At 45.3% G+C, this 26,530-nt stretch overlaps 1 long non-coding RNA gene and 1 pseudogene across 2 annotated transcripts in view; both read left to right on the top strand.

Moving 5' to 3' along the window:
• The window catches only part of LOC144576537 (uncharacterized), a 44,554-nt gene that overhangs the window by 8,274 nt on the left and 9,750 nt on the right, over positions 1-26,530 (top strand). Inside the window, exon 4 of one of the 2 annotated variants that reach the window (XR_013522170.1) lies at positions 509-637. The exons of the other annotated variant lie outside the window; for it this stretch is intronic. This is a non-coding gene — a long non-coding RNA (uncharacterized LOC144576537). Of the gene's footprint in view, positions 1-508; positions 638-26,530 lie in introns of those variants that run through there. 2 annotated transcript variants of the gene reach the window in all.
• On the top strand, positions 8,913-10,109 carry LOC100397164 (myc-associated zinc finger protein pseudogene; annotated as a pseudogene).

The following is a 26,530-nucleotide window of genomic DNA, read 5'->3' on the forward strand; positions in this document are numbered from 1 at the left end:
TTTTTTTGAGATGGAGTTTTGCTCTTGTTACCCAAGCTGGAGTGTAATGGCACGAACTTGGCTCACCGCCACCTCCGCCTCCTGGGTTCAGGCAATTCTCCTGCCTCAGCCTCCGGAGTAGCTGGGATTACAGGCACGCGCCACCATGCCCAGCTAATTTTTTGTATTTTTAGTAGAGACAGGGTTTCACCATGTTGACCAGGATGGTCTCGATCTCTTGACCTTGTGATCCGCCCGCCTCAGCCTCCCAAAGTGCTGGGATTACAGGCTTGAGCCACCGCGCCCGGCAACTCTACATTTTAATGAGGATCAGAACCCTAGCTTGCTATTTAATGGTGAATCATGTTCAGCAATGTGATGAATTTGAAAAAACTAAATAATTATCAAAGATTTTAAAGTTATTCTGAGTAATGGATGATTATAGTCCTGATTTCATGTATCTCTGAACACTGTACACCCCGAGTAGAATTGTGGCAACTACAGCCAATTTTTCTCCTTTGTTCATTAGACAGAAATTCACCAGCAGCTAAGTGCTGACACATCATTCCCAGCGCCCACCCCAGATGGGAAAGCCAGCAGTGTCACTGAATGCATGCTGTATCTGCTGCTTCACAGATCTAAAACTTCTGAAAATGACAAACCCTAACCCTACATTCAGAGACATGATGTTAGAGGGAATAATTTTTCTCATTCCTTTGGGCAAGAAAAATTTAATCTGCAAACAGTTTCTCTTGTGTGCATGCATAAACACTGTCTTTTCATAATCCAAGAAAATCCAGCTGAGGCTGGGCGTGGTGGCTCACGCCTATAAATCCCAGCACTTTGGGAGGCTGAGGCAAGTGGATCACGAGGTCAAGAGATCGAGACCATCCTGGTTCAACATGATGAAACCCCGTCTCTACTAAAAATACAAAAATTAGCTGGGCATGGTGGCACATGCCTGTACTCCCAGCTACTCGGGAGGCTGAGGCAGAAGAATTGCTCGAACCCGGGAGGCAGAGGTTGTGGTGAGCTGAGATCGTGCCATTGCACTCCAGCCTGGGTAACAAGATCGAAACCCCATCTCAAAAAAAAAAAAGAAAGAAAATCCAGCTGAAAGGGGGGAAAAATGTTTCCTGTTGAATAAAATGAGACCTGACTTTGAGAGAGTCACGCAGAGACCCAGGACTCACTCAATACAGAAATTTCTGGGTAATTAACTGAGCTGCTGGGGAAACTCGATCGCTAGCCTGACAAGCACCACTATTTCCAGATCTAAGGTAACATTTCAGCTTCTCAAAGCTCACGAACTGAATTGGCCTCCCTCCCTGGGGAAAGGAATTCTCATTGTTGTCTCTGGAACTCTTATTTCATCCAGAGTAGACATCACCATCCGCTGCTGAAAGATCAATGGACAAATTAATTAATTGGGGTTGAGTTTACATTTTTATTGTCAATTCCCATCATCTGCTTGCTTAAACCCACTTCCCATATCTCTTAGTGCTAATCAGAGAAAGATTACATAATTTTACACTCACCTTTTTCATTTCCTTGGGGACACCCTGACTTACTCTCAGTATTTAACTGGCTACTTTCAGTAATAGAAGTAGAAACTACATTTGATCATTGCTTTTTCCTCTTTTCAGAATGTTCATTCCTTGTTTTTTAAAAAATGTATAAATTTGGCCAGGTGTGGTGGCTCAAACCTATAATCCCAGCACTTTGGGACACCGAGGCAGGTGGATCACTTGAGGCCAGGAGTTCAAGACCAGCCTGGTCAACATGGTGAAACCCCATCTCTACTAAAAATACAAAAATAAGCCGGGTATGGTGGCACACACCTGTAATCCCAGCTACTCGGGAGGCTGAGGCAGAAGAATCACTTGAACCGGGGAGGTGGAGGTTGCAGTGAGCCAAGATGGCGCCACTGCACTCCATCCTAGGTGACAGAGTGAGACTCCAGCTCAAAAAAAAAAAAAAGAAAAGCATACTTTTTAGTGTGAGTTTCTGGACCTGTAATGTTTGATGAATACATATAATGTATTGTGGCAGTAGGGAACTGATGCATTGTCAAAAAATGGGATAATGGATTATTTGGCAATGCAATGCCAAATAACAGCAATGCATCAGTTCTCTACTGCCACAATAATGGTGTGTCACAACGACAAAACAGTGGTATAACAATAAGTATAACTGTTGTTAGAAGTTGGCTGGGCATGGTGGCTCATGCCTGTAATCCCAGTGCTTTGGGAGGCTGAGGCAGGCGGATCACCTGAGATCAGGAGTTCCAGATCAGCCTGACCAACCTGGAGAAACCCCTTCTCTACTAAAAATACAAAATTAGCCGGGCATGGTAACACATGCCTGTAATCCCAGCTACTTGGGAGCCCGAGGCAGGAGAATCACTCAAGTCCAGGAGGTGGAGGTTGTGGCAAGCCAAGATCACACCATTGCATTCCAGCCTGGGCAACAAGAGTGAAACTCCATCTCAAAAAAAAAAAAAAGAAAAGAAAAAGTAAAAGTTTGGAGTTGTGAAGAAAACAAACTCTTAAACAAAGAAATTCTCAGCAAGACAATTTCTACTTCTGTAGAAGGGTGCCACTCATGAGCCTGCTCACCATGAGAGCACACCAAACAAAGGAGAGGAGGGCTTTTTATCCCTAGCACATGAGATTTCTACCACTGTGTCCAGTCTCCATTGGCTGGAGCTGGACCACACAGTCTAAGCTAAACCCAATTGGCTAAAAGCTTAAAACTTTTCTAACTAGGTAAAAGCAATGGAGAACAAAGGAAGGGAGGAAGTGACTTGTTTGGTTTGCAAAAAGGCTAGGCTAGGAATGTCCAATTAAGGAAAGGAGTATAGGCTACAAACTAAGACATGCCTGGGCATGTCCAGGCATACCCTGGTACATCAGGAACCAGTGGGTTAGGCCTTTTAAAAATCAAAGAACAGGGAGACAGAGTATGCTTTATTTGAGGAAGAATGTCACTGTATCTGTCAATTGTTCATGCATCTCTGGTTGGCTGGGGAGCTCTGCTGATCTTGTTGGGGTTACTAGATCACAGGTGAGAGGGCTGGCTCAGTGGCTGATCTGAACTCGATCTGACCAGAGTGTTTCTCTCTGTATCTCTTCTCCGTCAGGCTACCCCAGAGAATATTCTCGTGGTGAAGGCGGAGGTACAAGAGAGCAAGGAGAGACACCTGGGTCTCTTGAGTCCTAAGCTCAGTGGTGGCACGCAACACTTGTGCCACATTTTTTTTAGCTAAAGCATAAGTACAGCCCAGATTCAAGAGTCAGGATATAAGCTCTGCCTCTTTAGCCAGAACAGCAACAGAGTCACATAGCAAAACACCTGGACATAGGGAAAGGTGAAGAATACCCCAAAAGACAACCAACTCGAGGCAGTCCATTCTCATCCCCTTTGCAGTCCATTTTTTTGGTCTAATTTTTATTTATTTATTTATTTTGAGGTGGAGTCTCGCTCTGTCGCCCAGGCTAGGATTGCAGTGGCATGATCTCAGCTCACTGCAACCTCCACCTCCTGGGTTCAAGCAATTCTCCTGACTCAGCCTCCTGAGTACCTGGGATTACAGGTACCCACCACCATGCCTGGCTAATTTTTGTATTTTTAATAGAGACGAGGTTTAACTGTGTTGGTCAGGCTGGCCTCGAGCTCCTGGCCTCAGATTACCCACCTGCCTCGACCTCCCAAAGTGCTGGGATTACAGGCATGAGCCTCTATGCCCAGCCTGTTTATTTTTATTTATTGAGACATAGTCTCACTCTGCCAGGCTGGGGTACAGTGGTGCAGTCTCGGCTCACTGCAATCTCTGCTTCCTGGGCTCAAGCCATCCTCCCATCTCAGCCTCCCAAGTAGCTAGTACTACAGGTGCCTGCCACCACACCTGGTTAATTTTTGTATTTTTAGTAGAGACAAGGGTTCCACCATGTTGGTCAGCCTGGTCTCAAACTCCTCATCTCAAGTGATTCACCCACCTAGGCCTCCTAAAGTGCTGGGATTACAGGCATGAGTCACCACGCCCAGCCCATTATATATTTCAAAATAGCTAAAAGACCTTGAAAATTTCCCAACACATAGAAATGATAAATACTTGAGGTGATGAATACCCTAAATACCCTGACTTGATCATTATACATTCTATGTACATAACAAAATAGCACGTGCCCCATAAATATGTACAAATATTATGCATCAGCCGGGCACAGTGGCTCACACCTGTCATCCCAGCACTTTGGGAGGCCAAGGGGGGCGGATCACCTGAGGTCAGGAGTTTGATACCAGCCTGACCAATATAGTGAAACTCCGTCTCTACTAAACATACAAAAATTAGCCAGGCATGGTGGTGCACACCTGTAGTCCCAACTACTTGGTAGGCTGAGATGGGAAAGTTGCTTGAACCTGGGAGGCAGAGGTTGCAACAAGCCGAGATTGCACCACTGCACTCCAGCCTGGGCGACAGCGGGAGACTCCCTCTAAAAAACAAATATTATGCATAAATTTAAAATGTTAGTTTATGGCCGGATCTAATGGCTCATACCTGTAATTCCAGCACTTTGGGAGGCCGAGGCAGGTGGATCACTTGAGATGAGGAGTTTGAGACCAGCCTGGCCAACACAGTGAAACCCCATCTCTACTTAAAAAATGCAAAATTAGCCGGGCATGGTGATGTGTGCCTGTAATCCCAGCTACTCAGGAGACTGAGGCATGAGAATCTCTTGAACCTGGGAGGCAGAGGTTGCAGTAAGCCAAGATTGTGTCACTGCACTATAGCCTGGGTGACAGAGCGAGACTCCATCTCAAAAATAAATTTTAAAAAATTAGTTTTAAAAAAAACTTCCTAATATTAGAAATCAAAGCCAGAACTTTGGAAAGTCTGAGAACAAATTTCTTATTTAGTTCTTAAAAACAAGCCAGGTAGCTGGGCACGGTGGCTCACGCCTGTAATCCCAGCACTTTGGGAGGCTGAGGTGGGTGGATCACGAGGTCAAGAGATCAAGACCATCTTGGCCAACACGGTGAAACCCCATTTTTACTAAAAATACAAAAATTAGCTGGGCGTAGTGGTATGTGTCTGTAGTCCCAGCTACTCGGGAGGCTGAGGCAGGAGAATCGCTTAAACCCAGGAGGCAGAGGTTGCAGTGAGCCGAAATCATACCACTGCACTCCAACCTGGTGACAACAAGACTCTGTCTCAAAAAAACAAAAAACAAAAAAACAGGCCAGGTTCCATAGGGAAGGGAACAACACTCACTGGTCTAGGTGGGAAGGTAGAGGGGAGGGGAGGGACAGCAGGGGGTGGGGGGCAGATGGGGAGGGATAACACAGGGAGAAATGCCTGATGTAGGTGAGGTGGGGGTGGATGTAGCATGTATGTACTTATGCAACAATCCTGCAGGATGCAGGATGTGCACATATACCCCAGAGCCCAAAGTACAATTAAAAAAAAAAAAAAAAAAAAAAACAGGCCAGGTTCTGCAAGCCGTGGTTCATGCCTATAGTCCCGGCACTTCGGGAGGCCGAGGCGGGTGGCTCACCTGAAGTCAGGAGTTCAAGACCAGCCTGACCAACATGGTAAAAGCCCTGTCTCTACTAAAAATACCAAATTAGCCAGGCATTATGGCACATGCAGGTAATCCCAGCTACTCAGGATGCAAGGCTGGAGAATCACTTGAACCCAGGAAGCAGAGGTTGCAGTGAGCTGAGGTTGTGCCATTGTACTCCAGCCTATGTGACAAGAGCAAAACTCCATCTCAAAACAATAAATAAATAAAAATAAAAAATAGGCATGGTGGCTCTTACCTGTAGTCCCAACACCTTGAGAGGCTGAGGCAGGAGGATCGCTTGAGTCCAGGAGTTGGAGAGTAGCCTGGGCAACATAATGAGACTATATCTCTAATATATAAAATAAAATAAATCTCTATTTCTACAAGAGTTTCAGGGATATAATGTATACTCGCTCTAAAGCCTAGCCTAATTTTGAGGGAATGATTAACAAGTCATTGCTAAGCCACATTTATCGGAAAATTCAAAGTGGTTTCATGTTTCCCAGCCAGAGCCTTGGAGCTCATGTTTCCCATAAGCTTCTGGAACTGCTGAGCATTCTCTCTTTCTTTTCAGGGTCTTAATGGTCTTAAATCACAAAAGCAATTAAGTTGCCTGAGAACTTCTCTAGTCTTCTGGTCATTTTGAGTTCTTTGAATAAGTATTTTATTCACTACATGTGCAAGGGATGAAGGAATAAAACACTTCTTCGTGGTCTTAATTTGCGCCAATTAATGAATAAAAGAATGGACATTTTCTTATAGGACATAAAGCTTTCAGAGAATGAATCCATTATCCCAGAGAAAAGAAGAGATTAATTTGTCTAGGGAGTACATTAAAGATGGGCTGGACACAGTGGCTCATGCCTGGAATCCCCACTTTGGGAGGCCAAGGCGGGTAGATCATGAGGTCAGGAGTTCAAGACCAGTCTGGCTAACATAGTGAAACCCTGTCTCTACTAAAAATACAAAAAATTAGCCAGGTGTGGTAGTGTGTGCCTGTAATCCCAGCTACTCGGGAGGGTGAGGCAGGAGAATCTCGTGAACCCGGGAGGTGGATGTTGCAGTGAGCTAAAATTGTGCCATTACACTCCAGCCCAGACAAGAGTGTGAGACCTCATCTCAAAAAAAAAGAGTACATTAAAGATGGACTGATATTGATGACAGAGTTTTGACCTGGCTGCCCATCGTCCAGACCTGAAAAAAAGCATTTACTTTGGAACAGGCATTCAAGAAAGCCATTGTTCAATCCAATATGTTATGGCAAGAATATTATTGATAAATCTTCAACCAGCAAAAAACATTTTGAAGTTTTTTCCATAACCAATATTGATTTCACAAATTAGCCGGGTATGGTGCCTCATGCCTACAATCCTAGCCACTCAGGAGGCTGAGGTGGGAGGACTGCTTGAGTCCAAGAGGTCGAGGCTGCAGTAAGCAGTGATCACACCACTGCACTCCAGTTTGGGCGACAGGAAGACGCTCTGTCTCGAAAAAATAAAATTAATATCACTGTGTATGAGGAATTTACAAAATAAAAACTGGATCCAGGCTGGGTGCAGTGGCTCATGCCTGTAATCCCAGCACTTTGGGAGGCTGAGGAGGGAGGATCACTTGAGGCCAGGAGTTGAAGATCAGCCTAGCCAACATGGTGAAACCCGTCTCTACTGAAAATACAAAAATTGGCTGGGTGTGGTGGCTCACACCTGTAATCTCAGCACTTTGGAAGGCCAAGGTGGGTGAATCACTTGAGGTCAGGAGTTCAAGACCAGCCTAGTCAACATGGTGAAACCCCATTTCTACTAAAAATACAAAAATTAGCTGGGCACCAGTGGCACATGCCAATAATCCCAGCTACTCGGGAGGCTGAGGCAGGAGAAATCCTTGAATCTGGGAGGCAGAGGTTGCAGTGAGCCAAGATCACACCACTGCACTCCAGCCTGGGTGACAGAGTGAGACTCCGTCTCAAAAAAAAAAAAAAAGGCTGGGCATGTGGTACATGCCTGTAGTCCCAGCTCTTCAGGAGACTGAGGCATAAAAATCACTTGAACCCGGCCAAGATCGCCCCACTGCACTCCAGCTTGGATGACAGAGTGAGACTATATCTCAAAAAAAAAAAAAAAAAAAATTAGCTGGGCATGGTGGCTCGTGCCTGTAGTCCCTGTTACTGGGGAGGCCGAGGCAGGAAGATGGCTTAAGCCGGTGAGGCTGAGGCTGCAGTGAGTTGTGATTGCACCACTGCAGTCTAATCTAGGCAACAGAACAAGACCCTGTCTCAAAAAAACAAAAAAACTGGATCCAGCAACTTTAATGTCAACATGTATTTCTTTTTATCAACTGCTTTATGTTTAAAGGTGTTTCTGACTAGACCTGGAAAAGGTTGCATGCGTCAGAGAAAATGTCTGGGAAGATTACACAAAAAATAACAGTGGCTAGGAACGCTTTTGTTCACCAAATTTTGTTATGACCTCATATGTACTAAGCATTTAGCTAGACACTAGTAAATAGTGGAGACAATTTCAGCCCAGACTGTCACTGAAGTCTCAGTCTAGTTCAGACACGGGGAGTCATAAACAGGAACAAGCACAGTGAGATGCCACTCCACACACACAAGGAGAGTTAAAATTAAAACGTGGACAATAACAAGTGTTGTCAAAGACGTGGAGAAACGGGAACACTCATAGATTTCTGGTGGGAACGAAACAGCACTGTGGTAAAATGAAATCGCACTGTGGAAAAGCCTGTTTGTTCCTCAAAAAGCTAAACATAGAATTTGGAATCTAAATTCCGGATTGACGCAGCAATTTCACACCTAGGTGTATAACCAAAAGAGAACTGAAATATACGTCCACACAACTCTTGTACGCACGTTCACAGCAGCACTAATCATAACAGCCGAAGGGTGGAAACAACGCGAACGTACATCACCCGATGGGTAAACAAAACGTGGTGTATTCATGCAGGGTAGTATTACTCAGGAACCAAAAGGAAATGAAGTTCCGACGCGGGCTACAACCCGCATGAGCTTCAGAAACAGCTGCTAAAGAAAGAAGCCAGACACGAAAGGCCACAAATGTTCAGACAGGCAAGTCCGTCGAGACGGAAAGCAGACTGGTGGCTTCCAAGGAATGGAGGAAGGGGAACGAGGAAACACCTACTTCATGGGGATAGAGTTTCCTCGGGGTCGAGGAAAATGTCCCGGAAGTTAGATTACTGTGAACGTGCTAAATGCCACTGAACTGTACACTTTAAAATCATAAATTGCATGTGAATTTTACCTCAACGTTAAAAAGTAATTAAGCTGTACACTTAAGATTTGTACACTTGAGTCTCACTTCTTTGCCTCCCAGGGCTGCGCCCAGAGTCCATTCCAGGCGGCCCACGCCTCAGGCCCCGGCGGCCGAGCCCCTCCAGGGGGACTTGCTCCCGGTGCTCGCCGCTGCCCAGGAGTCCGCCGCCGTCGCCGCCACACCCCCTGCTCCGGCGCCGCTTCCACGGTGGACACAGCGGCCCTGAAGCAGCCCCCGGCGCCCCCTCCGCCACCGTCGCCGCGGCGGCAGCCACCACCATCGTAGCCCCATCCTCGACGGTCGCCGTGGCCCCAGGCGCGTCTGCTTTGGAGAAGAAGACAAAGAGCGAGGGGCCCTACATGTGCGCTCTGTGCGCCAAGGACTTCAAGAACGGCTACAACCTCTGGAGGCACGAAGCCATCCACGCGGGAGCCAAGGCCGGCCGGGTCCCCTCGGGTGCGATGAAGATGCCCACCATGGTGCCCCTGAGCCTCCTGAGCGTGCCCCAGCTGAGCAGAGCCGGCGGGGGGGGGGGGAGGAGAAGCGGGTGCCGGCGGCGGGTGGCGTGGTGACCACGACCTCCTCCGGGAAGCGCATCCGGAAGAATGAGAGGTGTGCGGCAAGGCCTTCTGCGACGTCTACCGCCTGAACCGACACAAGCTGTCGCACTCGGACGAGAAGCCCCACCAGTGCCCGGTGTGCCAACAGCGCAAGGACAGCATGAGCTACCACGTGCGCTCACATGACGGCGCTGTACACAAGCCGTGCGACTGCTCCCACTGTGGCAAGAGCTTCTCCCGGCCGGATCACCCCAGCAGTCACGTCAGACAGGGGCACTCAACAGAACCCTTCACACTGAGAAACGTGAGGCCGCTTTCGCCACGAAGGATCGGCTGCGGGCGCACACAGTACGACCCGAGGAAAAGGTGCCATGTCATGTGTGTGGCAAGATGCTGAGCTCGGCTTATATTTCGGACCACGTGAAGGTGCACAGCCAGGGCCCTCACCATGTCTGTGAGCTCTGCAACAAAGGTACTCGTGAGGTTTGTCCAATGGCGGCGGCGGCAGCAGCTCCTCCCACAGCTGTGGGCTCCCTTCCGAGGGCCGAGTGGGTGCCTGTGAGCCATCAGCCACTTCCCTCCCAGCCCTGATGAGCTCCAAGTTGGTTGTGGGGGAGACGGGAGAATGGAGTAGAGTTCCTTGGTACAGGCTCCTCTCCCCGCTCTTTTCCCACCAACTCCTCACTACTTCCCCACCAACCAAGGAGCCTGCCGAAGGAAAGGAGGAAGAAATGTTTTAGGGGAATTCACTAGGTTTTAACGATTTGTTTCTCCTGCCCCTCTCTTCTATCAGACCTGACCCCACACAAACGTGTCCCCTCGGTTCTGTTGAAGTCCCCTGGACAGTGGGCAGGGGTGGCAGAGGACAGGAGCAGCCACTGCCCGTACCCCCTCTCCTCTCTGTAAGCCTGTGCCCTGTCCTCCCAGGGACTTGTGAGCCTCTTCCCTCAATGGTTCTCTTACTCTCCTTCCAATCCTCTCCCCCTGCTGTCTGCTGACCCTCCCTGGGGAGTTGGTGCTTTCTTTTCCTTTTTCTTTTCTTTTTTTTTTTTTCCAGGGGAAGGGAGGAGAGGAAGGAGGGAGATCAGAGCTTCTGTCCCAGAGAGGGAAAGTGGTGAGGTTTGAGGAGGAGCAGAAGCAGGGCCCGTAAAGCTGGTACCATCATAAGGTGGTAGGGGTTTGGGGTCAGGCCCTGAACATCGTCCTACTTGAGAATCTGTCAGGGGAAAAAGTTCAGGGGCGCAGAAGGAGGAGCCAGGAGGGCCAGAGGCAGAGGAGAGATGGAGCTTTAGGGGCCAGGGTGAGCGAGGGGTCCAGGGCCTAGAGGTGCTTCCTGGGGGTGGGGGAATGCAGCCAGTGTCCCCCTCCCCTCTTCCACCCCAGCTCTGGCCCTGGTCTTGTCTTTTCATCCCTCTTCCCCACGACAGAAGATGACATGGTCCTGGCCATGTCATCGTGTTCCTGTGTCCCCTGCATGTACCCCACCCTCCACCCACTCCTTTTGCATGGACCCTGTTATAATAAATTTTAAATAAAATCCTGTTTCTGGCTCTGGAAAAAAAAAAAAAAGATTTGTACACTTGGCTGGGCATAGTGGCTCACTGCAATCTCAGCTCGCTGCAAGCTCCGCCTCCCAGGTTCAAGAAATTCTCCAGCCTCAAGTCTCCTGAGTACCTAAGATTATAGGAATGCTCCACCACGCTTGGCTAATTTTTTGTATTTTTAGTAGAGACAGGGTTTCTCCATGTTGGCCAGGCTGGTCTCAAACTCCTGACCTCAGGTGATCTGCCTGCCTCGGCCTCCCAAAGTGCTGGGATTACAGGCGTGAGCCATTGCACCCGGCCTCTTTTTTTCTTTTTTTTTTAGTTTGTTTTCTCAGAGACAGAGCCTCACTCTGTTGCTCAGGCTGGAATGCAGTGGCATGACTGATTCTGGCTCACTGCAGCCTTGACCTCCCAGGCTCAAGTGATCCTTTTGCTTCAGCCTCCCAAGTAGCTGGGACCACAGGCGCGTGTCACCATGCCCGGCTAATGTTTTTTAATATCTTCTGTAGCGAAGGGTCTTCCTATCTTACCCAGGCTGCTCTCAAACTCCTGGGCTCAAGTGATCCTCTTGCCTCGGCTTCCCAAAGTGCTGGAATTACAGGCACATTACCCCTTAAATAAACTCTGCCACATGTCACATAAGAATGCAATTTCTCTTGCTGACTTGGAAGCTTATATTAACATTTTCTAGCCTCAGGTTTGTGTTTTGAATTGTAAAGACTTTCATCTTCTCAAAAGCTGAGTTCCTTGAAAATCATGGGTAAATCTTTTGATGGTGGTTAAATTTTCCAAAGCCTTAAGGGAGACTGCAAATTAAAGACCGATGGGAACCTGTTAAGCAAGCAATCATGCCGCAATGCATCTTCTGTAAAAAACTGAAATTATGGCCGGGCGCAGTGGCTCAAGCCTGTAATCCTAGCCCTCTGGGAGGCCAAAGCCAGCGGATCACTTGAGGTTGGGAATTTGAGACCACTCTGGCCAACATGGGAAACCCTGTTTCTACTAAAAAAAGAAAAAAGAAAAAAATTAGCGGGTAGTGGTGGCGTACGCCTGTAATCCCAACTACTCGGGAGGCTGAGACAGGAGAATTGCTTGAACCTGGGAGGCAGAGGTTGCAGTCAACTGAGTTCGTGCCATTGCGCTCCAGCCTGGGTGACAGGGTAAGACTCCATCTCAAAAAACAAAAACAAAAACAAAAAACTGAAATTATATTAATATATATTGTGTTGCCTAGAATGGGATAAGCTTGTACCACTTCAGTGTTCCTATAACTGTGATTTTCCAAACTGTAATGTGCAAGTGAATTACCTGGAAAGCTTGTTAAATAAATATAGATTCTGTGTTGGAAGCAGCGGCTCATGCCTGTAATCCCAACAATTTGGGAGGCCGAGGCGGGCGGATCACTTGAGGTCAGGAGTTTGAGACCAGCCTGGCCAACATGGTGAAATGCCATTTCTACTGAAAATACAAAAATTAGCCGGGTGTAGTGGCATGCATTGTAATCCCAGCTACTTGGGAGGCTGAGGCAGGAGAATCACTTGAGCCTGGGAGGCGGAGGTTGCAGTGAGTTGAGATCGCGCCATTGCACTCCAGCCTGGGCGAGAGGGAGACTCCTTCAGTCTCAAAAATGAGATAAAGATAAAAAAGTACAGATTGTCGTCCAGTTGGTCCGGGGCAGCCTGGGGTTGTGAATGTCTGACAAGCTCTCAGGTGGTGTTGAGGCTACAAGTCCTCTGACCGTACTTTGAGATGTAAAAGCTTGTCAATAGCCTAACTGGTCTCCACTATTAAAATCTCAGGACACAGTGTCGTAGATGTAATGGGGGTATTGGGCTGGGTCTCCTTGAGTTAGCCCATGAACTAATCAAATGATCTCTCTCTACAGCTGAAGTGCTTAATTAATTAATAAACAAAGCTGTATCTTTTTCCCCTCTTCTCTTTTTAAATCGAGGTAAATTTTTCTTTTTTTTTTTTGAGACGAAGTTTCGCTGTTGTTACCCAGACTGGAGTGCAATGGCATGATCTCGGCTCACCGCAACCTCCACCTTCTGGGTTCAAGCAATTCTCCTACCTCAGCCTCCCGAGTAGCTGGGACTACAGGCGCACACCACCATGCCCAGCTAATTTTTGTATTTTTAGGAGAGACGGGGTTTCACCTTGTTGACCAGGATGGTCTCGATCTCTTGACCTTGTGATCCACCCACCTCAGCCTCCCAAAGTGCTGGGATTATAGGCGTGAGCCACCGCGCCCGGCCAAATCAAGGTAAAATTAACCAGTTTAAAGTTAGCAAGTCAGTCACAGTGCATTTACAATGTTGAGCAATTATCACCTCCATCTAATTCCAAAACATTTTCATGACCTCCAAATGAAACTCTGTACCCACTAAGCAATCACTACCCATGTCCCCCTCTCCCCAGCCCCAGGCAACCACCTATCTGCCTCCTGTCTCTATGGATTCACCTCTTCTGGATAATCCATATGCAGATGATAATGTTTTGGAATAGATAGTGGTGATGCTTGTGCAACACTGTGAAGGTACTAAATGCCACCGAATTGGACACTTTAAAATGGTTAAGGCAGGGTGCAGCGACTCATGCCTGTAATCCCAGTACTTTGGGAGGCTGAGTGGGCAGATCACAAGGTCAGGAGTTCAAGACCAGCCTGGCCAAAATGGTAAGACCTCGTCTTTACTAAAAATACAAAAATTAGCTGGATGTGGTGGTATGCACCTGTAATCCCAGCTACTCAGGAGGATGAGGTAAGAGAGTCACTTGAATCCTGGGGGCGAAGTTTGCAGTGAGCCAAGATTGCGCCATCACACTCCAGCCTGGGCGACAGAGTGAGACTTCGTCTCAAAAAAAAAAAAGTTAACGGTGCATTTTATTTTATGGGAATTTTACCACAATAGAAAAAATGTGAACATCTGCATTTTATAACAAAAGTTGGTGACCTCAAAAGTAATTTGAGTCCCTTACGGTGAGGAAACTGAGGCCTTGGGGGCCACCTAGCCCTTTGGTGGCAGAATATGAACCAGATTTCTTTTCTTTTCTTTTTTTTTTTTTTGAGACAGAGTATTGCTCTGTCACACAGGCTGGAGTGCAGTGGTGTGATCTCAGATCTATGCAACCTCCACCTCCCAGGTTCAGGTGACTCTCCTGCCTCAGCCTCCTGAATAGCTGGGATCACAGATGTGTACCACCACACCCAGATAATTTTTGTATTTTTAGTAAAGACAGGGTTTCACCATGTTGGCCAGGCTGGTCTTGAACTCCTGGCCTCAGTGATCCACCCGCTTCAGCCTCTCAAAGTGCTGGGACTACAGGAGTGAGCCACTGCGCCCGACCAACACCTAATTTTTGACACAGAACTGTATTGGAGAGCAAAGAAACCAGACATTAATATCCGCCCCTCAGTCTAATTGGAGAAATAGAATCATCACATGAGAGCAAGTGGCCTAGCAGCAAATGCAGAATAATATATACAAATCGAGCACAGGTAAACCTCATTAACATACACTCATGAATCTTACCTCTGCAAAGATTTGGATGGCCAGCTCTGAGAATTCTTTTCTTCCTGCATGGGAAGCAATTCTAAGGAAATGAACCATGCAAACCAGGTCATAATAGACACCGCTTTAACCTATTTGAAATACAACACCTCTGTTCTTCTGAACCAGGTTCATGTATTATAACATGTACTACTTACATGTTATAATTAAATGTTATAATTAAAAGCATGGCCTATGCAATCAGACTGTCTGGGCTTCAGCCTGGCCCCACCACTTACTGTCACGGGACTTCGGGCAATTAGTTCATGCCCTGTGCCTCCGTTTTTTCATCTATCAAATGGGAATATTAACAGTACAAACTTCCGGGGCTGTGATGAGTTAAATGAGAAATACATGTAGAGTGCTAAGAATTGTGTCTTGGACTTAGTAAATCACAATAAATGTCAGCTGTTATTATTATTATTTTTAGACAGAGTCCTGCTCTGTCACTGAGGCTGGAGTGCCATGGTGCAATCTCTGCTCACTGAAACCTCCACCTCCTGGGTTCAAGTGCTTCTCTTGCCTCAGCCTCCGGAGTAGGTGGGACTACAGGTGCCCACCACCACATCGGCTACTTTTTGTATTTTTAGTAGAGAAAGGGTGTCACCATCTTGGCCAGGCTGATCTTGAACTCCTAACCTCAGGTGATCTGCCTGCCTTGCCCTCCCAAAGTTCCACGATTACAGGCGTGAACCTCCACACCCGGCCAGCTGTTATTATTATTATATCCAAAAACAAAAACAAAAACTGGGCTGGACACAGTGGTTCAAGTCTGTAATCCTGGCGCTTCAGAAGGCCAAGATGAGAGGATCATTTGCCTTTAGGAGTTCAAGACCAGCCTGGGCAACAAAGTGAGACCCCATCTCTATTCATTTTTTTTAAATCTCTTTTAATTTTATTTATTTATTTTTACTTTTTAGAACTAATTCTGGAGACCCATCTCTATTCTTATAAAAATTTAATTTATAAAAATATTTTTAAAAACTGATAAGCTGGGTAATTTTTGACCCATTTTGGGTAAGTCACTGGCTTGCTCTTTCTTTCTTTCTCTCTCTCTCTCTCTCTCTTTCTTTCTTTCTTTCTTTCCTCTCTCTCCTCTCTTTCTCTCTTTTTCTTTTCCTCCCTTCCTTTCTTCCTTCCTTTCCTTCTTTCTTTTCTTTCTTCTTTCTGACAAGGTCTCTCCGTTACACAGGCTGGAATGCAGTCCCACAGTGACACACACTTACAGCTCACTGCAGCCTGGACCTCCTGGGCTCAGGTGGTCCTCCGACCTCAGACTCCCAAGTAGCTGGGATTACAGGAGTGCATCACTATGCTCAGCTAATTTTTGTATTTTAGGTTGGTGCTAAATAATTGTGTGTGTGTGTGTGTGTTTACCATTGATAGTAATGGCAAAAGCTGCACTTGCTTTTGCACTAAGCTAATATTTTTTCTTTCTTCTTCTTCTTTTTTTTTTTTTTTTGGTAGAGACCACGTTTCACCATATTGCCCAGGCTAGTCCCAAACTCCTGGGCTAAAATGATATGCCCACCTTGCCCTCCCAAAGTACTGGGATTACAGGTGCAAGCCATTGAGCCTGGCCACGTCACTAGCTTTCATATTGCCTCTGAAATTGCAAATATAACACTTGCCTTCTCTACTTTAAAATAAATACTATAAAGAAAGTGTTTGAAAAATATAAAGCGTTGTACAAACATAAATTTTTTATTGAATGCAGGGTAAATCATAATTATTCATAAAAGCAAATTTCTAAGAATTTCAATTTTCTTAAATCGTAATTGATCTATTCAGCATTATTGCACATACTTGAATGTGCTAAAATCATATCACTTTCAAAATTATTATAATTCAGAATTTTCACTAATTCAGACAGACATTTTCCCAACCCACACAAATTGTTGAGATTTTATTTTATCAAAAGATACAGGCCAGGCACGGTGGCTCATGCTTGTAATCCCAACACTTTGGGAGGCTGAGGTAAGTGGATCACTTGAGGTCAAGAGTTCGAGACCAGCCTGGCCAACATGGTGAAACGCCCCCGCTACTAAAAATACAAAAATTATCTGGGCGTGGTGGTGTGTGCCTGTAGTCCCAGCTCCTTGGGAGGCAGAGGTGAGAGAATTGCTTGAACCTGGGAGGCAGAGGATGCAGAGAGCTGAGATTGTGCCATTGCACTCCAGCCTGAGTGACAAAGCGAGACTCTGTCTCAAAAATAAAAAATAAAAAGATACAAGTGTGGATTCATACACTTGCAGGCATTTGAATAAGAAGATTCTAAGTCTCTTCCAACCTCATGTTGAAAGAATTCAGGCCCAGCGCCGTGGCTCACACCTATAATCCCAGCACTTTGGGAGGCCGAGGCAGGTGGATCACTTGAGCCCAGGAGCTCAAGGCCAGCCTGGGCAACATGGAGAAATTATCTCTACAAAAGTTACAAAAATTAGCCTGGGCTAATGCCTATAATCCCAGCACTCTGGGAGGCCGAGGCGGGCAGATCACCTGAAGTCAGGAGTTTGAGACCAGCCTGACCAACATGGTGAAACCCTGTCTCTACTAAAAATACAAAAAATTAGCCAGGCGTGGTGGTGGGCACCTGTAATCCCAGCTACTCCAGAGGCTGAGGCAGGAGAATCGCTTGGACCCAGGAGGTGGAGGTTGCAGTGAGCCAAGATGGCGCTATTGCACTCCAGCCTGGGCGACAAGGGCGAAACTCCTCAAAAAGAAAAGAAAAGTTAGCCAGGTGCAGTGGCGCATGTCCGTAGTTGCAGCTACTTTGGAGGCTGAGGTAAGAGGATCATTTGAGCTTGGGAGGTGGAGGGGGATTACAGTGAGCTGAGATCTTGCCATTGCACTCCAGCCTGGGCAACAGAGCCCGAGACTCCATCTCAAAAAAAGAAAGAAAGAGAGAAAGAGAAGGAAAGAGAGAGAGAGGAGAGAAGAGAGAAGGAGAAAGAAGAAAGAAAGAAGGAAAGAAAGAAAGAAAGAAAGAAAGAAAGAAAGAAAGAAAGAAAGAAAGAAAAGGAAAGAAAGAAAAGAAGAAAGAAAGAAAGAAAGGAAGGAAGGAAAGAAAATATTTTGGAATGAATGCTGATGTGATGGGAGGAAAAAAATAGTTCCATAAGGGATGATGGTCTGGGAAGGGTTCAAGTCAAGTAAATCTCAGTCTCTGGAGGAGATGCTGATGTAGCTTGACCCATCCAGTGTCTCCAGTCTGTTCTAACCCTTGTCGGCATGGCTTGTCCTACAGACACTTGGGACTTAATCACACTTCCAGTAAAACTAAAGAAGTTTATCACCTGATCCTTCAGACTGACTCTGATTCCTGACTTGTACATCACAGTTGGTGAAAGGGCTCCCTGACCCCTAGGCTTGTATTTGGGGAGTAATTTCACATTCTTAATCATCACTAACTCCTTTATAATATCTTCCTTCAAAATATATCTATCTTCCCTTTCCCCACTCCATGTCAATATTTTATTTTATTTAATTAATTAATTAATTGATTTTTTTTTTTAGTTGGAGTCTCGCTCTGTCACCCAGGCTGGAGTGCAGTGGCGCGATCTTGGCTCACCGCAATGTCTGCCTCCTGGATTGAAGTGATTCTCCTCCCTCAGCCTCGTAAGTAGCTGGGATTACAGGTGCATGCCACTACACCCAGCTAATTTTTGTATTTTTAGTAGACACAGGGTTTCACCATGTTGGTCAGGCTGGTCTCAAACTCCTGACTTCGTGATCCGCCTACCTCGGCCTCCCAAAGTGCTGAGATTACAGGTGTGAGTCGCCGTGCCTGGCCTTATTTATCTATTTTTTGAGAGGGGATCTCATTTTGTTGCTCAGGCTGGATTGCAGTGGCATGATCTTGGTTCACTGCAACCCCTGCCTCCTGGGTTCAGGAGATTCTCCTGCCTCAGCCTCCTGAATAGCTGGGATTACAGGCACCCACAATCACATCCAGCTAATTTTTGTATTTTTAGTAGAGATGGGGTTTCATCATCTTGGCCAGTCTGGACTCGAACTCCTGACCTTGAGTGATCTGCCCAACTCGGCCTCCCAAAGTGCAGGGATTACAGGCATGAACCACTGTGTCCAGCCAAATTTTTGCATTTTTTATAGAGATGGAGTTTCACCATGCTGCCCAGGCTGGTCTCAAACTCCTGGGCTCCAAACCCTGGGACTTCCCCCTGACAAATTTTAAACACCTTTAAAATATTTACTTGATTCCCAATCTCTCTTGCACAAATGATAAATAATCCTACATGCAAAAAAACATAAACCTCAATATAAATCTAGAGATAAAAAGCCCATTTGGCAAATAAGTGCCAAGCAACAGTCTTGAACACAATTGAATATTTCATTTGTTTCTCTGTTAATAATGAATCCACTTGGAATGTAAATTTCCAACTCATCTTTTAGTAATAGGAAAAGGATGTACGCCTCTAGATTTGATTCTTTCTAAGTACAAATTATCCTGAGAACATAAATTACATGACTTTTTTTTCTTTCGGAAAAAGCATTCAGGAGTAGTTAAGTCAACCAACATCTTGTCCATAATTTTCCACTTTTAAGAGATGGGGTTTCGCTCTGTCACCCAGGCTAAAGTCAGCGGTAGGTTTTTTGTTCGTTTGTTTGTTTATGGAAACATATGGCTATTCCTAGTTTACTCATGAAGAAACCGAGGTAGAGAAATTAAATAGCGTGCTCAAAGCCACACGGCTTCCACCCAGGCAGAAACTGGATTTGAGCCCTGCTTTTTTTTTTTTTTTTCTGAACATTAATTAATGCCCCCGACATCTCCTCTATGTAACCCTCCTATTTTTAAAGCAAGCTTTCTTTCTTTCTTTTTTAATGAAAGAAAGAAAGAAAGAAAGAGAAAGAGAAAATGGGGAGAGAGAACAGGAGTCTTGTTCTATTGCCCAGGCTGGAATGCAATCTAAAAGTAGGGATTAAAAACCTTCTTTTATGCCGATAATTTTGCTTAACAGCAGAGACAGGAAGGAATAAGGAAAGAAAATAACAAACAAACAGCCAACCAATATTTCATTTAAATCTGTGAAATGCTATGCAAATGCTGAAGAGTGATTTGCTTCCAATTATGTGGTCACTTTCAAAATAGGTGTAATGTGATACTGAGAAACATGTATGTTCTGTGGACCTGGGGTCAAGAATTCTATAAATATTTGCTGAGTTTACTTGTTCCAGGTCTCAGTTCAAATCATAGATGTCCCTGTTAATTTTCTATCTCATTGATCTGTCGAATATTAACAATGTGGTGTCAAAGTCTCCCGCTATTATTGTGCCGGAGTCCAAGTCTCTTTATAAGTCATTAAGAACTTGTCTTATGTATCTGGGTGCTCCTATATTGGGTGCATATATATTTATGATCATTGACTCCTGTTGTTGCATTGATCCTTTTACCATTATGTAATGTCCTTCTTCATTTCTTTTAGTCTTTGTTACTGTTAAAGTCTATTTTGTCAGAGACGAAAGTTACAACTCCTGTTTGTTTGTTTTTTTCTCCATTTGATTGGTGAGTCTCCAACCCTTTGTTTTGAGTCTTTGTGTGTTCTTGCTTATGAGATGGATCTGGATACAGTGTACCGATGAGTTTTATCTTTTTATTCAATTTGCCTGTCTGTATCTTTGATTGGGGCATTTAATCCATTTAAATTTAGGATTAATATTGATATTTGTGAGTTTAACATTGTCGTTTGATGCTAGCTGGCTATTTTGCCCATTAGTTGATATAGATTCTTCATTATGGAGATCCTCTTTACCTTTTGGTAAGTTTTTGGGATGACTGATACTGGTTGTTCCTTTCTGTGTGTAGTGCTTCTTTCAGAAGCTCTTGTAAAGCAGGCCTGGTGGTGATGAAGTCTCTGAGTGTTTGCTTGTTTGTGAAAAATTTTATTTTTCCTTCATTTATAAAGCTTAGTTTGGCTGGATATGAGATTCTGGGTTGAAAATTCTTTTCTTTGAGGATATTGAATATTGACCCCCACTCTCTTCTAGTTTGTAGAGTTTCTGCTGAGAGATCTGCTGTGAGTCTGATAGGCTTCCCTTCATGGGTAACCTGACCTTTCTCTCTAGCTGCCCTTAGAATTTTCTCCTTTATTTCAACCCTGGTGAATCTAACAATTATGTGTCTTGGGGTTGCTCTACTTGTCAGTGGTATGGTTATAGCTCACTGCAGCCTGGACCTCCTGGCCTCAAGCCATCCTCCCACCTTAGCCTCCCAAAGTGTTGGGATCACAAGTGTGAACCACTGCACCTGGTCTACTTTCGACATGTTAATACTAGTGGTTAAATAAAGATTGAAAGGAGAAACATGCTAGGGAAAAAGTACTTTGAATGTTATATCTATGGCTCCACTATATTGATGAGTTTATCGACCAGGGGCAGTGGCTCATGCCTGTAATCCCAGCACTTTTGGAGGCCAAAGCATGTGGATCACGAGGTGAGGAGTTCACGACCAGCCTGGCTAAGATGGTGAAACCCCATCTCTACTAAAAATATAAAAATTAGCCAGATGTGGTGGTACATGCCTGTATTCCCAGCCACTCAGGAGGCTGAAGCAGAAGAATCACTTGAACCCGGGAGGCAGAGGCTGCAGGGAGCCAAGATTATGCCACTGCACTCCAGCCCGGGTGACAGAGCAATAATGTATCTAAAAAAAAAAAAAAAAGAATTTCTCAAACTTTTCACAAAATCAAAAGTTTTAAAAAGACCATTTTTTTTTTTAGACAGGGTCATACTCTGTCATGCAGGCTGGAGTGCAATGGGGCAGTCACCACTGTAGCCTTCACCGTGCGGGCTCAGCCACCCCCTCCACCTCAGCCTTCTGAGTAGCTGGGACCACAGGCACACACCACCATGCCTGGCTAATTTTTTAATTTTTTGTAGAGACAGGGTCTTGCTATGTTGCCCAAGCTGGTCTCAAATTCCTGGGCTCAAGCAATTCTCCTGCCTCAGCCTCCAGAAGTGCTGGGATTACAGGCATGAACCAGTGGAAAGGCTAATTCTTTGTTTTGTTTAGCTTGTTAAAAATTGAGATGACACCAAGGGAAACTAATGGAACAGAAGAGTAAAGAAAAGAAGAAAGAAAAAAATTGAGATGAAATTCGTATGACCTCAAGTTAACCATTTTAAAGTGAATAATTCGGCCAGGCATGGTAGCTCAAGCCTGTAATCTCAGCACTTTGGGAGGCCGAGGTGGGCAGATCACCTGAGGTCAGGAGTTAGACCAGATGGCCGACATGGCAAAACCCTGTCTCTACTAAAAATACAAAAACAAACAAACAAACAAACAAACAAACAAACAAAAAATGTAGCCAGGTGTGGTGGTGCATGCCTGTAATCCCAGCTACTCAGGAGGCTGAGGCAGAAGAAACAAACAAGGAGTGGCGGGGGGCGCGATACAATAAGTGACTTTTTGTGTCTGGCTTCTTTGACTTAGTACAGTGTTTTCCAGATTCATTCATATTGTTTTTTGTTTTGTTTTGTTTTGTTTTGAGATGGAGTTTCGCTCTTGTTACCCAGGCTGGAGTGCAATGGCGTGATCTTGGCTTAACGCAACCTCCGCCTCCTGGGTTCAGGAAATTCTCCTGCCTCAGCCTCCTGAGTAGCTGGGATTACAGGCACGCGCCACCATGCCCAGCTAATTTTTTGTATTTTTAGTACAGACAGGGTTTCACCATATTGACCAGGATGGTCTCGATCTCTTGACCTCGTGATCCACCTGCCTCGGCCTCCCAAAGTGCTGGGATTACAGGCTTGAGCCACCGTGCCCGGCCCAGATTCATTCATATTGTAACATGTATCAGTACTTCGTTCATTCCTTCTTATGGCTGAATGATATTCTGTTGTGTATATATACCACAATGTTTTAATCCATTCATCAGTTGATGGACATTTGGGTTATATCTGTCTTTTGATTTTTGTTTATAGCACTGCTATGAACATTCATGTATAAGTGTTTGTTTTGGTATCTATTTCAGTTTTTTTGAGCATATACTTAGTATATACTTCAGTTCTTTTGAATATATACTTACTGCTAATTCTGGGTTTGTTTGTTTTTTTTTTGAAACAGAGTCTCGACCAAACATTGTTGATCATACCTGTAATCCCAGCTCTTTGGGAGGTCAAGGCAGGTGGATTACTTGAGGTCAGAAGTTCAAGACCAGTCTGGCTAACATGGTGAAACCTTGACTCTACTAAAAATACAAAAATTACCCAGGCATGGTGGTGCACACCTATAATCCCAGCTAGAGGGGAGGCTGAGGCAAGAGAATTGCTTAAAACCCAGGAAGCAGAGGTTGCAGTAAGCCGAGATTGTGCACTGTCCTCCAGACTGGGTGACAGAGCTAGACTCTGTCTCAAAGAAAAAGAAAAGAAAAGAAAAAGAAACAGAGTCTTACTCTGTCACCCAGGCTGGAGTGCTGTGGTGTGATCTCTGCTCACTATAACATCTGCCTCCCAGGTTCAAGTGATTCTCCTGCCTCAGTCTCCCAAGTAGCTGGGATTACAGGCGCATACCAACACATCTGGCTAGATTTTTCTTTTTGCATTTTCAGTAGAGATCGAGTTTCACCATGTTGGGCAGGCTGGTCTTGAACTACTGACATCAAGTGATCTGCCCTCCCAAAGTGCTGGGATTATAGGTGTGAACCACTGCAACCAGCCTAGAATTGCTAATTCTTTAAACTTTTCCCACTGCCCTTGGAATCCAGCATGGCCCAGCCCTGAGCTGGTTTGTAGAGATTAACTGTTTTCTGGGTAAAGTATATTATATTAGTAGGATAGAAGAATTCTGTATATCAAGAACTGGATCTGATAGAGTCATCAAATGGTTAAAAAAAAAGCGAGAAAGAGAGAGAAGGCGGAAAAGAAAACAATTCCTAAGAAATCTACATTTATTTAAGATTTGACCGTTTTACGAACTACTTTTTCTTTTTCTTTTCTTTTATTCTTTTTTTTTTTTTTTTTTTTGAGACAGAGTCTTGCTCTGTCACCCAGCTGGAGGGCAGTGGCGTGATCTTGGCTCATCTCAGTCTCCTCCTCGCAGGTTCAAGCGATTCTCCTGCCTCAGCCTCCCAAATAGCTGGGATTATAAGCAGGTGCCACTACAACCAGCTAATTTTTTTTTTTTTTTTTAAGACGAGGTTTCACCATGTTGGTCAGGCTGGTCTTGAACTCCCGACCTCAGGTGATCCACCCGCCTTGGCCTCCAAAGTGCTTGGATTACAGGCGTGAGCCACCACGCCCGGCCAACCCAGCTAATTTTTGTATTTTTAGTAAAGACAGAGTTTCACCATGTTGGCCAGGTTGGTCTTGATCTCCTGACCTCAAGTGTTTTGCCTGCCTTAGCCTCTCAAGTGCTCGGGTTACAGGCGTGAGCCACAGTGCCTGGCCAGGAACTACCTTTTCATGTTCAAAAGTTAGTTCAAAACCAGTCAATGCCGAAGACCTATTTATCCATTACAAGTCTCATTTGCTTCTAAAATACGTACAGACACTAAAACCTTTGGCTTGATAGAAAAAAAGTTCAACTCAAGATAAACACTGCATGATCTCATTATGTGTGGTATCTAAAGAAGTCAAACTCAGAAACAAAAGTAGATGGTTGGTTGACAAGAGCCATAGGGAGGGAGAAATGGGAGAATTTTGGTCAAAGGAAAGTTTCAATTATAAGATGAATAAATTCTAGAGATTAAAAATACAGCATACGGTAACTAATTAATAATAATGTATTGTATACTTGAAATTTTCTTTTCTTTTCTTTTTTTTTTTTTTTTTGAGACGGAGTTTCGCTCTTTTTACCCAGTTGCTGGAGTGCAATGGCGCGATCTCGGCTCACCACAACCTCCGCCTCCTGGGTTCAGGCAATTCTCCTGCCTCAGCCTCCCGAGTAGCTGGGACTACAGGCGCACACCACCATGCCCAGCTAATTTTTGTATTTTTAGTAGAGACGGGGTTTCACCATGTTGACCAGGATGGTCTTGATCTCTTGACCTTGTGATCCACCCGTGTCGGCCTCCCAAAGTGCTGGGATTATAGGCGTGAGCCACCGCACCTAGCCTTACTTGAAATTTTCTAACAGAGTAAAGCTTAAGTGTTCTTGCCACCAAAAAATGGTTATTATATGAGGTGACATATATGTTAATTAGCCTGATTGTGGTGATCATTTTACAGTGTATAAATACATCAAAACATCATATTGTACACCTTGAATATATAGTTTTTAATTTGTCAATTACACTTCAATAAAGATGGGAGAAAAAGAAAAAGAAAAAAATGTGTAACTACCAAAAATAAAAGAAATGCCAATCAAAATAAGGAAAATGTCATTATTTAGATTCAATAAGCCAGGTGTGGTGGTTCATAGCTGAAATCCCAACACTTTGGGAGGCTGAGGCAGGAGGGTCTCTTGAGGTCAGAAGTTCAAGACCAGCCTGGACAACATTGTGAGACTCTACCTCTACAAAAAAAAATTTTTGGCCAGGCACAGTGGCTAACACCTGTAATCCCAGCACTTTGGGAGGCTGAGGCGGGTGAATCACTTGAGACCAGGCCAACATGATGAAACTCTGTCTCTACTAAAATACAAAAATTAGCTGGGCGTGGTGGCCGGCACCTGTAATCCCAGCTACTGGGGAGGCTGAGGCATGAGAATCGATTGAACGCAGGAGGTGGAAGTTGCAGTGAGCCGAGATGGCACCACTGTACTCAAGCCTGCGCAACAGAATGGTACTCTGTCTCAAAAAACAAACTTTTTTTTTATTAGCCACGTGTATTGGCATGCACCTGTAGACCCAGCTACTCAGGAGGCTGAGGTGGGAGTATTGCTTGAACCCAGGAGTTTGAGGCTGCAGTGAGCTATAATTGTGCCACAGCACTGCAGCCTAGGTGATAGAGTGAGGTACTATTTTTTTTTCTTTTTGAGACAGAGTTTCACTCTTGTTGCCTAGGCTGGAGAGCAGTGGTACAATCTCGGCTCACCGCAACCTTTGCTTCCCAGGTTCAGAGGTTTTCCTGTCTCAGCCTCTCGAGTAGCTGGGATTACAGGCATGTACCACCATGCCCAGCTAATTTTGTATTCTTAACAGAGATGAGGTTTCTCCATGTTGGTCATGCTAGTCTCGAACTCCCAACCTCAGGTAATAGCCCACCTCAGCCTCCCAAAGTGCTGGGATTACAGGTGTGAACCACTGCGCCCGGCCTCCTCTCTCTCTCTCTCTCTCTCTCTCTCTCTCTCTCTCTCTCTCTCTCTCTCTCTCTCTCTCTCTCTCTCTGATGGAGTCTTGCTCTGTCGCCCAGGCTGGAGTACAGTGGTACAATCTTGACTCACTGCAACCTCTACCTCTCAGGTTCAAGCAATTCTTCTGCCTCAGCCTCCCAAGTAGCTGGGACCACAGGCACGCACCACCATGTCCAGCTAATTTTTTGTATTTTTAGTAGAGACTGGCTTTCACCATGTTGGCCAGAATGGTCTTGATCTCCTGATCTTGTGATCCCCCACCTCGGCCTCCCAAAGTGCTGGGATTACAGGCATGAGCCACTGCGCCCAGCCTCCTTTTTCTTTTTCTTTCTTTTTTATTTTTATTCTTTTTTTGAGATGGAATTTTGCTCTTGTTGCCCAGGCTTGAGTGCAATGGTGCAATCTCGGCTCACTACAACCTCTACCTCCTGGGTTCAAGCCATTCTCCTGCCTCAGGCTCTGGAGTAGCTGGGACTACAAGCGTCCGCCACCATGCCCGGCTAATTTTTGTATTATTAGTAGAGACGGGATTTCATCATGTTGGTCACGCTGGTCTTGAACTCCCGACCTCGTGATCCACCTGCCTTGGCTTCCCAAAGTGCTGAGACTACAGGCATGAGCCACCGCACCCGACCTTTTTTTTGAGATGGAGTTCCTTCTGTTGCCTAGGCTGGAGTGCAGTGGCGCAATCTAGGTTCACTGCAACCTCTGCCTCCCAGGTTCAAGCGATTCTTCCGCCTCTGCCTCCAGAGTAGCTGCGATTACAGGTGCCCACCACCATGCCAGGCTAA

The sequence above is a fragment of the Callithrix jacchus genome, chromosome 9 (assembly GCF_049354715.1).
Source record: "Callithrix jacchus isolate 240 chromosome 9, calJac240_pri, whole genome shotgun sequence".
Classification (NCBI taxonomy): domain Eukaryota; kingdom Metazoa; phylum Chordata; class Mammalia; order Primates; family Cebidae; genus Callithrix; species Callithrix jacchus.